The sequence below is a fragment of the Bubalus bubalis genome, chromosome 14, assembly GCF_019923935.1.
Source record: "Bubalus bubalis isolate 160015118507 breed Murrah chromosome 14, NDDB_SH_1, whole genome shotgun sequence".
NCBI lineage: Eukaryota > Metazoa > Chordata > Mammalia > Artiodactyla > Bovidae > Bubalus > Bubalus bubalis.
The window spans coordinates 70,821,392-70,834,123 of NC_059170.1; the positions used below are offsets into that span (position 1 = coordinate 70,821,392).

At 57.2% G+C, this 12,732-nt stretch overlaps 1 long non-coding RNA gene across 1 annotated transcript; it reads left to right on the top strand.

The window, feature by feature from the left end:
- Positions 1-848: 848 nt before the first annotated feature.
- Positions 849-4,443, top strand: LOC123329276. The gene is made up of 2 exons (XR_006544670.2): positions 849-983; positions 1,379-4,443. It is a non-coding gene; the product is annotated as an uncharacterized LOC123329276 (long non-coding RNA).
- The last annotated feature ends 8,289 nt before the right edge of the window (positions 4,444-12,732 follow it).

Sequence of the window (12,732 nt, forward strand, 5' to 3'; positions counted from 1 at the left end):
AAAAAATGTAATGTCAGAATACATGGAGATATGCGTCTCTTGAGAACTGCCTAAGAAATTGAGGAACTGGGGGGGGGGGCGGGGGAGAGTTGGGGGGTCAAGGGAGGGTCGGGGGCGGGGCGGAATGTGACTTTGATTGAAATGTCGGTGGCAACTTTTTGGTGGTCGTGGTGTACATTGCCCAGCCTCTGGCGTTCACAAGCCCCTGGCAAGAATGTCTCAGCTGTTGCAGCTGTCCCTTCCAGACCTAATATTCGTAATCAATGCGTGCTTTTGACCAGAGTAACAATAGTGATGGATGAAAAGGGGGGGAGGCGAGAATCTCTGGTTCCCCAAGCACTCGGGTCTTTGCTCCGGTTACCCAACTTGTTCCCTCTTCCCCGCCCAGAGCCCTATTTACTCCCGCTCCCGGCGTTTTTCCCCAGCCCCCTCCTGCGGCCCCCACCCGGGCCGCCGGGCAGGACTGCGGCGACCTCCCCGGGGCCCCGCAGCTCGCGGGACTCGCTGGGTCCGGCCTCGCAGCCTCGGGCGGAGGCAGCAGAGATCAGAGACAGCCCGGCGAAGGGGCGGGGCGCCCGGGGCGGGGCCGAGAAGGGGCCAATCAGCGCGCGAGGCTGCGGCGCGGCCGCGATTGGACGGCCCCGCGGGCTGCAACCTCCCCGGCCGGTCTCGGTGCTTTGAGCCACTGCATCCCCTAGCGGCGCTCAGGCTGCTGCAGCCGTCTGGCCCCAGAAAGCGGCCCGGGTGTGCTAGAGTCGGGCGGGAAGCGAAGTCTCAAGGTTCCACCCGCGGCTCCCCTCAGGGCAATGTGTGCAAGGAGAGAGCGTGGGTTCTCCCGCAGGCTTTCCCACGGACGGTACTGACAGTTTGATTTGGGGTTCAATTGGAAGGCATTATTCCCTCTTCGCTTCTCTACCCCACCCCGTGACAATTCCCTACAAATACACCTAAAAAAGTCAACATAGAAGAGACCATCCCTGAAAGTAAGTGCTAGAGGATTCCTTCCTTGCGGTGAAAGAAAACCATCCATATTCAACCTTAACTCGGTGTGTGTATGGGGCGGGGGTGGGGGGGGGGGGCTGTCCTGCTTTTAATATACAATCCTCGTAGAAAGACTAACAAATTTCATTTGGAAGAAATAGTGGAAACGTGGCTCTTCCTGACGTGGAAGTTTTCTTGAGTCTCCATTTTCTTAAAGCTGACGTTTGTTAGATGTTTGTTAGAAACATCAGCTTGAGTTTCTAGACACGAAACGGTAAGAAAGTCCCTAAATTAACCCCCCTCCCCATGTTTCTCCTGAGCCCACTTAGTCCCTGCTTATTAGGGCGGCCCAGTAAAGGAGCATCGATTTTCCTTCATTCTGACCACGTCTCTCTAGGGCCAGTCAAGCTGGCAGCCTCTCCTGCTCACCGCGCTCTCCAAACCTTTTAATTATTTAGTTTCTAACATTCACCGGAAACCGCTCCATAAACAAGGACAACGGACTCATACACATTGTTGCTAAAAGTCCCGAGATTCAGCTTAAGGATGGCTGCAGAGGCGGAAAAAAAGAAAAGAAAAGGGCATCTTTGCGCGTTGATCTAGGACCCGCCGACACTAGCCGGACCCCAGTTCAAAGCGACGCGGAAAATACCAAACGGAGCTCTTTGGTCCTCTGCGCCAAGACCTGAAAGTCCAGGAAATAAAAGGGACCCATCCTCGGAAAGAGACGCTGCTGACGCCAGGACTTGAAAACGTTAACTTCAGAGGCTAAAGCCGATTTTAAAAGACAAAGAGAAAATATCCCTGAGAAGGAGGCCTTCCGGTGTAGTGGCGCCTCTGATAATGCTCAAACTTTGGGGGGAGGTATTATTCATTTTAATTAAATCACGAGCACCAAGTCTGGCTGCACTGACCTGAAGAGCCACCCCCAACCCTTGGAAAAATAAAAGATCTCGAAGGCCCCTTCTTGGTCTGGGTGGTTTGGAGCTGGCAGAGAGGAGTGGGGGCCTGCGGCTGGGTGCCCGGTGTAATGGAGCCAGCCTGTAGGGGGTATTTAACATTTAATTCCCAGCCGGTCCGCCCCTGTTCCCGGACTGACAGTGGGTAATTGGGAAAGAGGACGTTGCTCTTTTGATGGCCCGCGCCGGCCAGTCTCGCCGACGCCACACTGGGTTTGACGTCACGGGCCCAACCCCAGAGCCAGGAGCACAGAGCTGGGGGGAGGGAAAAGGAGAGGAGGGGTCTACCGAGCAGGGAGGGCCGAGGTCGGCCCCAGGACCCACGCGGAAGGAAGGGGGAAGGGAGCCAGGCGGGAGAGAGGCTGCGGCGCGTGGCCTGAGGCGGAGAGCCGGGCTGCGGGAGTCTAGGCCAGGCCCGGCGCCTGCCTGACCTGCCTCGCGGGCAAATGCAGGCCGGGCTTCCTCCTCTGAGGGCGGACGGGGGGAGCGTGGGGGCTCGAGGCCCGGTGAAGGGAAGAAAAGGTGGTACTGAGCCCCCCTCTGCCCTAGCCCGCAAAGCTAATCCCAGCCTCCTGCGGAAACGCCTCAGCGCCCTCCTGCAGATCTGAAGCCCCCCCTGCTCCCCGTCCCGGGCTCCTATCCAGGACCCCGGCCCGGACCGGTCTAGAGAGCCCCCGTCCCTCCTCTCCTCCCCGGGAGCGGCCGGCGGAGCTCGGGTCAGGGAAGCGAGGTGGAGACCTAGAAGGATGCTGCCGCCGCCGCCGCCGCCGCCGCCGCCGCCGCCGCCGCAGCAGGGCCCTGGGCTCCTGCAGAGCGCTAGGCCTCCCTCTCCAGGGCAAGGGGCTGGCCGAGGTCTGGATGCCTGGGACCCCTAGGGCGAGCATCCCGGAGCCGAGACGGCGACCGCGCGTCTACCGTCCATCCCCGGTCGCCCGGAACCGGTACCCGGGCTGAGCGTGGGGCGGCGGGAGCCGGTTGGCCTATCTGAAACGCCAGGCCTCGAAGCGGCTGCTTCAGGCGTCAAGTTGAGCGGGGTGTGTGTGCCCTCTTGGGGAAAGGGTAAGAAATGGAGCCTTCCTTTCTCTCCTCGGTCGGGGTAAGCTGGGACCCCCCCCCCCCAACACACACACACACACACACACACACTCCCAAACACATGCCCTCCAGCTGAGGTCCCTCCCACCCGCCCTCCCGGGAGCTCAGACGCTCTCATCGGATCCAAGTGGGGAACCCAATCCCGCAAAGGAGCCAGAGCCCGTAGCGTAGAGAGGAGGAGCGTGCCCCCCGCCCCAGGCTCACCCCTGGGGTCGCAGGACCCAGAGAGCGGAGATCCACGTGGCCAGCGTCACCCACCCGAGCCTGGCGACAGGCGCGTCCAGGCGAGCTCCGCGGGGCCGAGGTGTCTGGAGAGCGGCCCCGGGCGCCCGCGCGCGGCCCACCGAGGGTAACCAGAAAAGCCAGCCTCGGGGTCGAAGTCATAAAGTTACTAATCCCGTGCAGGGGGAGTGAGCGTGCCTCGGGCCGCCTGGGGCGGTCATTTGAGCGTGTTTACTTAAGGACTTTGCAAGCGGAGCGCGCGCGATATAGTCGGATTTCCAGCGAGGCAGCAAATATTTGCAAGCGAGAGAAAGAAGCGGAGCCCGGCCGCGCCGCCGCGTCCCTCCCCCCGGAGCCGCGGCGCCGGCTTGGGCGGACCCGGCCGCGCCGCTGAAGACAGAAATGAGGCCGGGAACCTGCGGGGCTGGGGGGCAGGGAGGGCGCAGAGCCACAGCAAAGGCCAAAAACTGCAGTGCAGCCCCTAGGCCCTGGCGAGCTGGGGCTGGGGGAGGAGAAGTCCCTTCCAGCTCGATCAATCTTCCTGGGCTGCGATCGGTCAATAAAAATGGTGTGAACCGACCGCGATCGTTGTGCGTCTGGGGAGGAAGTGGAGGCCAGAGGTGCCGAGGCTGGCGCCAGCGCCCCTCACCAGTCCCGTTCGCGCCCAGGAGGTCTGCAAGCCCCAGGCCGGTGGCCAGTTCGTCGCCGGGAGCCCAGCGCGGTCCGGCAAGGCCTTTAATTGGGTGTCTCCATTTTTATAGTGGCCATTGTTGGAGCAATTAGCGAGAGACAATAAGCGCCAAGAGGCGTTTAATTCGATTCCGTGCGCCGGCTGCGGCGCTCTGGAAGAAGTGGCTGGCCCTGCAGGGAAGATCTGGTTAAGTGCCGGCTCCCTGCCTTGCCAGTCTAGCCTTAGATGTGGGAGTTCTCCAGGGGCAAGTTGAAAGCGGAGTGAGAGCTTTCACCCTAGTCCTGGACTGGGAGGATCCCGTCCCGGGTCTCGCTAGCCCCGCGGGGCGCCCCCGGAACCGCCGCGCCTACAGGCAGCACGCGTCCGGCTTGGGTCCCCGATTACCTGTTAGAGGGAGAAAAGCAAACAGGACAGGGACGTGGAAAACGGCCTCCTTCCTTCTTAGCCCTCGGACCCCCATCTCGATCACCCGAACCATCCCAGTTTCCATCCCCATCGGGGAAGGAGGGGCAAAGGAGAGAACCCCCTTCTCGCGCGTACACACCTCGCTCTTCACCGAGCACGCCTCGCCACCCCCTTCCCTGCCTCGGCCCTCGGATTAGGTTACCGTGGCCGAGCGAGGATTTCTACTGGATACGAGAATAGCACAGGTAAAGCTGTATAAACAGCTCGCCGGCTGCCGGGCAAGAGGGTTACGCGGGGGACACGGCTCAAGGCGCCACCGCCAGGCCCGGCTGCGCGAGCGAAACGGCGGGGGAGCCCGCTCGGGCGCCGCGTCCGAGACAGCGCAGGCTAAACACATATTACACGACATCTCCAGCTCTGCCGCCTCTCAAGCCCCCTTTCTCTTTCCCGCATGAACTGAAATGCAGAAAGTGGACAGTGGGGTCACAGGATGATGGAGAGAAGCAGGCGGTGGGCAGTGCTGACGGTGCTGTTCAAATGAAATACAGCTAGCCAGCAGGGACGCAGAATAAAGGGGATCCCAAAATAGACTGGCAAAGGAAAGATGCTAGAAGTAGAAGCAGCAAGGGGGAAACCCGCGAGAACGCAGGCGAAAAGCGCTCGCGGCTCGCGCATTGCTTCTCCCGGCTCCAACGCCCACCCGCCCAGGCCCAGGAAGCCCAGGAAAATGAGCCAGCCCTTTGGGGATGGTATGTGGTTTAGATTTACTTTTTTTTTTTTTTTCCTCGCTTATTCATCTATCACCGTTTAAAACTCGAAAGAAACCCGCCTGGGCCAGAACGGGCTACCAGAGAAGTCCGAGAGAAGATAAGCCAGAAGATTACCCGCCCCCCTAGAACCCGCCCCCAGCGCCAGGCCGGGCCCTCCAGCTTCGAGGGATCCTGACCCTCCTTGTGAAGCTACGCTTTTCTCCCCGGTTGAGAAAAACCCTGATGGTAGCTAGATAAAAATTGGGTGGGTAGGGGTGTAGAGGAAAGGGGGGGAGGAGAGGGGATTTCTCTTTTCGAGTTTACCAATGCACATGTCAGAGGGGTTGGCCACGGGGGGAGCCCCCAGGCTGGATGGGTGAGAAAGATTTCCCCTTGATGGGGTGGATCGAAAGGCCTGCGAGTCACCCGGCAGGAAGGGGGCACCTCCGACCACTCCCTCCCTCCTGGCTTTAGGGGTCTAGAAGACAGGTGGAACCAAGAGAGAAGGGAAAGGATGGGGGGTGCTCCAGCAGGTCCCCGCGGTGTGTCCGCGGGCACAGGCCGCGTGTCCCACCCAGCACCACCAGTGACTTTCTAAAGCGCCCGCAGCGCCTAAACCCAAGCTCTCACGGTGTGGCGTCCTCAGGTTACGGCTGAAGCCTTCGAGACACCCAGGGAAGGGAGCAGCCGCCCCGCAGGCGAGGAAGGAGTCAGCGTGAGGCATCCACCCACGTCAACTCCAGGCCCTCGCATTTGGGGGGCGCCGGCTCCATCTCCCTTCGCCTCCCAGTGTCCCCGCTTTGTCGCAGCTGCCTCACCGCCCCGCACCTTTAGAAGCCCCGGGCCAGCCCCGAACCCGGCGCTAGCCTCGGCCAACTCTCCTCCGACCACTTCATTTTGACATTTCAGGAAGAGGAGGGCTTTCTCTTGGGGCTGCTGTGTTTTTTACTTTTCTAGAGTTGCCAGAAAACTGGGGTGTTGATTGCTGAACAATGACAGTGCGCTTTGAGGGCTGGGGACGTCATGACCCGGACAGGGAAATGGAGAAAGGTAATCTGTGCCGACCAGGAGTCAGCAGAGGCGAGCTTCTAAACGCACCAAGTGTCCGCGTCTTCCTTGGACACGCTAGAGACCTCCGGGTAAAATCTGGGGGGCTCCCCGGCTCTCAGGGGTTCACACTTCACCCAGTCGCCGCCTCTCCCCTCCGGGCCCGGCTCGCGCTAGGCTCTCCGCTGCCCCCACCTCGCGGACCCCAAGCAATTTGTTATATAAAACAAAACTGCAACCGCACACGTGTACCAGCACACCCGCAGCGACGGACACCCAGGGAGAACTCCGCTCCAGCGCCTTGGGCCACGTTTCTTTCTGGTCCTTCCAACAGCCGCATCCCCGCCACCACCTCTAGTCCCAGCTGCCCGAAGCAAAAAGGGAGATCCGGACTTCAAATCTGGGGCTCCCCTGGCCCGCTCCCTGCAGTGGGTAAAGCAATCACTAGTTACTCCCACCATTAAGAAAAAGAGTTGATCAGAAATATTTGGTCCGCACACAAAGACGTACCACAAAAGGATGCACTTTTCTGCGCGAAAGCCTTCGGACTAGGAGTCCACACCTGAACGCAGCCCAGAAATGGTTAGAATAGCCTGCTGCGGGACAGGGCTGGGCCTTCGGACTCAGCCCCACGGCCTTCTCAGGACCTCCCGCGGTTCCCGGCATGTACTGCCTTAACCTCCGAGAAAGCGGCTCTCAGCCACCCGGCTCCCTGCCGCATTCCCGACCTCTCTGGGTGGCCCTGCGCTGCTGGGCGTCGCCTTAGAGAGGCTCCGCTGATGCGCCCTAGAGGCGCCCACTCCCCTTTCTTTACTGCACCCCCGGACTCACCCACACCTCATATATCGTTGGCAAAAGGCAGGATGGCCACATCAAATAAAGCAAAAGGCAGCTTCCCAGTCTCCGGCTTTTGGCAGGAAAAGACCAACCCCAATTCTGATTCCCCAGGACTGGTGGAGATTCTAGTGTAGATGGGAGGATGTGCATGGAGGGGCGGGGTGCGGTGTGGGGCTTGTGTCCAGAGAGCCATTCAGCCAGATTCTCAGACCCCAGCTGACTTCTCCAGCTAGGAACCTGAGGCCTGGCGGGACAACGCTGAGGGCTGGGCCTCCTGCCTGGCCCCAGGAAATTGGTACGGGGGCCCCTAAGACCCTACACCCACCTGGGTCTTGATTTGTCTGCCCTGGGCGCTGAATCCCACCCCAGATTCAGATGGGCAGCAAACAATTCATTTCCTCAGGATCACACATTTTAAAGGTTTAATGGTGAGCCTACTCCCCATGACCAGCCATTTGGTCCTGCAAGCATCTCCTAACCAGGACCCTTCCTGGATTGACTCTACCAGCCTGGCTGGTACCCCACTACCTCAAGCCTGTCATGCAACCGACAGCCGCCCTCCCCGCACCTTTTCTGCCACAAGCACTAAGGGATGAAAGGGCTACAAATGTTACTTTATTATTATTTGTCCCTTTAAAGTTCCTCAACCCCCACCTAGAACCCCAGCACTCGAGTTAATGTGGGTGACGCAAGAAGACAAAAAGCACAGGTGAACTGGGAACCCAGCGGAGCGGAGATCCTGAAGGTTAGACTCCTTTCCATCCCTGCTCAGGACAGACTTACCCATGTCCACTTCCCAAGCACCCCACAGTGTCTGAGAGGAAAGAAAGGTGAATAAAAGCAACTCTTGTGCTCAGATACTCTCCTGTTCAGATACTTTCTGAGAATGCAACTTCCCTTGCATTGTAACGTTATCTGTCTTCACTGGGAACTGCTTCCCAACGAGTGACTTCTTGGAGGTCTGTTGGTCCAATGTCCCTGGAGAAAGTAGAATCCTAGTTCCCTCTGCCCCTGCCATTCTTCAGTTCCCTAGCACCCTCTCCAGGCTTCGGTTTTCTCACCCACCTTAGGGTGCTTCTGGAATCAAAGGTGCCTGCCAGCCACTAGCTCCCCAGGGGATGTCAGATGCTCACACATCTGGGTTCCAACTTTCAACCCACAGCCACAGCTGTTTCTTTAATTGTATTCAAAGACAATGAGCCTAATGGGGCACTTGTGGGCAGAGGGAAATAAACATGAAATTGACACTCCACAGCCACCTTGGGGAGAAGGCTGAGCTGCTCATTCAGACTGGTTCTTTCCTCAACCCTCTGCCCTCCCTGAAGAGGAAAACATATCCATCCCTTCCCGAGACTTACCATCCTCTCCTATTTTTCTGCTTAATTTTTTCTCCACATGCCTAGTTCTACTGGCTCTTTCCTCCAAACATGGACAGGCACACATGCACACACCACACTCTCCCAAGGTCATTGCAGAAAGTCAAAGATTTCCAGGGACCAGAAAGAACAAGGACTGGGGTCTAGTTCATTTTCTTCAAGGGGCAGCTGTTCTTCTGGAGCGGAGACTGCCTGTTAATTCTCTCCACGTGAAGCAAGGAAAGCCCATGCAGAGCGAGAGACAGAAGATAGTGATATTCACTAACCTGGGTAGCTTGCTCTCCGCCGCCAGCTGTTTTGTTTTGTTTTGTTTTTTTCCTGACTTGCTGGAGATCTGAAGGCAGAAATGATAGGCAGACCTGACCACTGTTGTCGCTGCCGCGGTCCTCGCCGCCCCAGCTGCTTACGGCATCTCACGCAGGCTTCCAGCGAGAACTAAAACCAGGGTGATGTGCATCCTTCCTAGGAACCCCCCTCCCCCCGCCTCCTGCTCACTGTAGAGAGCAGAGCTCTTCCGGGTTGCGAAGAGGGAAAGGGAGGGAGAGAGGCTGAGGGAGGAATGAATTTCACCCCCCTTCTGCAAACAGGCACGCCGCACATCAGGAGTAAGTGACACCGGCAGAGCTGGGGGAATGAGGAAAGACTGTTTGAAATGTGACCAGCCCCCTGGTGCCTACAAAGTCCACTGTCTCTGGCGGGGCTGGAATTAACACTGTAAATGTCACTAGGAGTGTGGACTGGGTCACCAGCAACCATAGATAGAAAAGCTTTTGAAGAGTTTCCCTCCCACTTTGGAAGTGGAGACCCAGAGAAAGCATCTGGAGGTAAACCTCATGGCCACATTTAGGCCATGGTCTCAGCCTCCCAGACCCTACCCGCCACCCCTCCATCTGACTGTTCCACCAGGCTCTGTATAGGCTGACGCTTCAAAAATGAATACAATCCACTTTCCACTACCTCTAGCCACAGCTGGCCAGGGAAAGTTAGGAAAAGCAGGAAGGTCAGTGACTTCACTCTGGGCTTGCTGGCTACAACTTAGCTCTTCATGGAGGCCATAAAACATGTGAAGTAGCGGCACTTGTGCACCCACTAAGTAAAAGTTTGGGGAGAGTCTCCCGAGGGGTCCCAACTCTTTCCAAAAAGACTTCTGGGAGAAATTAACCTTCTAGAAAAGTGAGACAAAGGAGCAAGAATCAGAGGTCACTCTGAAGATAAAATGTTAGAAGGAAAATGATCTTATTCGTCTACCCACCAGAGGGAACAAGCTCCCGCCCTCAGCCTCAGGAGCCCCCCTCCTATACCATCCCTACTTCTGCAGGGGGCTGGGGGGTGGAGATCAAAATAATCCACAGAGGGAGTCTGCCATGAATAAAATTTCTGCAAGAGTAAAACGAAACTCCATAAACATTGGGGTAGAAAGGTCAGCGTCCATTTGTTTTGACAGGTAGAGTTTTCCCTTCACAATATTTATACAACAGGAATATGGAGACTGACTTTAAAAATAAATCAATCTTTGGGGAGAAATAAAAAAGAAAATGTGTCCACCGCTGGGCCAGGAAGTCAAGAAGTTTCTTGGGCTGGAACCAGTTCGGTAGGAGGGAGTGGCATGATGTGACGGTTCCAAGTGTTCATGGGTGAGTGTTCCCCACGGCGAGGACGAGGCCATTGGTCAGCGGGGCCAGAATGAGTGGGCAGAGGTGGGGCGGCGCCGAGGCGGGCAGGTGCCCAGCGCTGCCCCGGCGGCCGGCGGCCGGATCCGGGAAGGGCAACTGCCTGCGCCTCGGATCCTAGCCTGCCTGCAGCCGCTCAAGGCCCCCGGACCTGGACACAGCACGCCCCGCTTTGCGCCTCGCTCAGCATCCTCCGGGGTCCAGGTTTAAGCCACATGCGGGATGGGCGCGGGGTGTCTTATCGTTTGCACAGATGGCCAGGAGACAAGCCGGGAGCCCCCCTGCCCCCGAGGAAGCTCCGAGGTCCACCTCGCGTCACGGCTCAGCCCCTCCCCCGCCGGCGGCCCTGGCCCTCCTGCCTGCCGCCACCCAGCGGCAGAGCCACGTTCTCTGGCGCCGAGGCGCGGAGTCGGCACGGCTGCGCCTTTCGAGGGCGTCAGGGAGAGGTCACTCCTTCCCCCAACCTGTTGCCCCGGCGGGAGTCAGGGAACCGCGGGCTGTTCCCGGAGGGCGGCCGAGGGTGGAGCCCTTCAGGGTTCCCCGGCCACTCGCTCCTCTTCACTCCTGCCTTGTGGGCAACAAGACCCGCCCCCCCCCCCCCCCCCCGGGCCCGGGAGGGTCATCGGCCACCCAGATGGCGACATCTGTCTCCTTGACTTGGATGTCAGCTGTGCCCCCCATCTCGCCTGTTTCTGCATCTCCCCTCTAACTTCTGCGCCCTTTCGAGGGTCTCCTCCCTTCATCTCCTCCCTTCCCCATCACAGAGTCACCTCCAACCTGCCAGCCTTTTACCTTTAGCATCTGGATCCCCGCCCTGCAACACCACCCACGCCCCCGCCGACCCCAGGCTCGCGCTCTCTCCGTCACCCCTAGCACCCACACGCTCGTCACCCTGTCCCTGGGGGGCGCCTGCCACCCTCCGCCTGGTTCCGGCCGGTCTGACGGCCCCTGCCCGCGTTCCTTTTCTGCTGACGCGGGCACTTGCTCGTCTCCGGTTTAAAGTGACTCTCTGGTTAAGGGAAGGAGAAACCTGACCGCTTGCACACATCACCCCCGTCGCCCCAATTCTACCTTTAGCAAAAGAAGGTTTAATTTAAGGACACTCGACTACCAAAGATACTGGGGCTTAAAAAAAAAAAAATCCAAAGGACTTAATTAAAATATAACCGATTTTGAATTCAATGTCCAGTAAGGGGCAAGATTTTGAGAATACCAGCTGGGCATTTCTTGTCATCTTGATGGACTTAGCAGTGGAAAGTGCTGCTAATTAGGAATCCAGGAGAGAATTATTCCAGGATGGCTGGGTGAAATTTGATGTTGGGGGGAGTGGGCAGCCAGTGAAGAAAGGGTACAATTTATCCTGAGAAGTAAACAAAGTGAAGGAAAGACGCTGGTCACTTATCCAGAGGGGCTAAAGATTAATTTGAGATTCGAGGACACTGGCCCCTGCACACGGTAAAGATGTGACTTTAATGAAGCTACAAGTCACTTTCTGAATTTTAAAAGCTGCCACCCTGGCTTGCTGATTTGTGGTTCAGGTCTCTGTGCTTGTGTGTGTGTGTGTGTGTGTGTATACTTGTGCTCATGAGAGACAGAAAAAAAGACCCTCCCTTATTCAAGGAGCAACTGCCAGTGTTAAAAGCTGAGGGGCCTCGGATCCCCAGGTGCTTGGGAGAGGCTCCATCTTAACAAGTCCAAGGAGAGAGAGTGACTTCCCTCCCAAGGTTTCAGAACTCAAAAATGAGCCTTTTTATTGACATGTCCTTGCTTGGTGAGTACCCAGGACTGGAAGGCAGGAACCCAGCTCCCTGGCACATACAGAGGGCACTCAGGGGCAGCTCACCTGTGCCTGCACCCCTGTCTCTTCACCATCCCAATCCACCCCCAGCACATACCACCGGCCTTTTAGCCCGTTAACCCAGGGCAGGTGATCCTCCTTCCTGGAGTTGGCATTCAGAGGCTGAACTAGGAGGAGAAGTGTTCTGTGTGGCTCCAGGGCCTGGGGACTGTGCTGGGTCTGGGGTTCTTCCTGGAGGCAACCATGCCATTCTAATTGGCACCAGCATCGACTGCTTTCAATTCCGTGGTGGGTTGGACCACAACCCCACAAGCTAAGGCATTTGATTGGATTTTAAACATAAAGGGAAGTCGCTGGGCATGTGGCGGTGGAAGATGGATCAGTAAATGACTAACAGATAATGGAAACACTATGTCCCCGGATCTCAGCGATGGCCGCACAGATAGGAACTTCACCTGTTGGATGAAGAAAAAGGAGACCCCGTAGGAAGAAATAATCGCTGGCAGAATCTCCAGTCTTTCTAAGAACGTGCCACCACTTAGAGTTGTTCCGAGCAGGGCTGGAGGAACCATATATTTATTCTTCCAGGTTTCCCACATCCCATTTCTTTTCCCTAAAACACAGAAAATCTTTTCTCCTCCTGCCTATCAGCCTACAGCATCATTCCCCTTCTCCATTAGTCTACCTTCCTGTGTATACCCTTAGACTGGCTTAGTTCACCTAAGTTCACTCTCTGCCAGATGAAAACACACACTCAATATTAGCCTTGGTTTAAAAGTTCCACTCTTTCAAGCCCATTCATTGACATTTATTTTATTATAAATGTGTACGGTGGGGTGTTGGGAGGGAGTAAACAGATGTCTAGCGTGGGGACAGTCAGTTCTTTCATTTTTCTTTTTCAA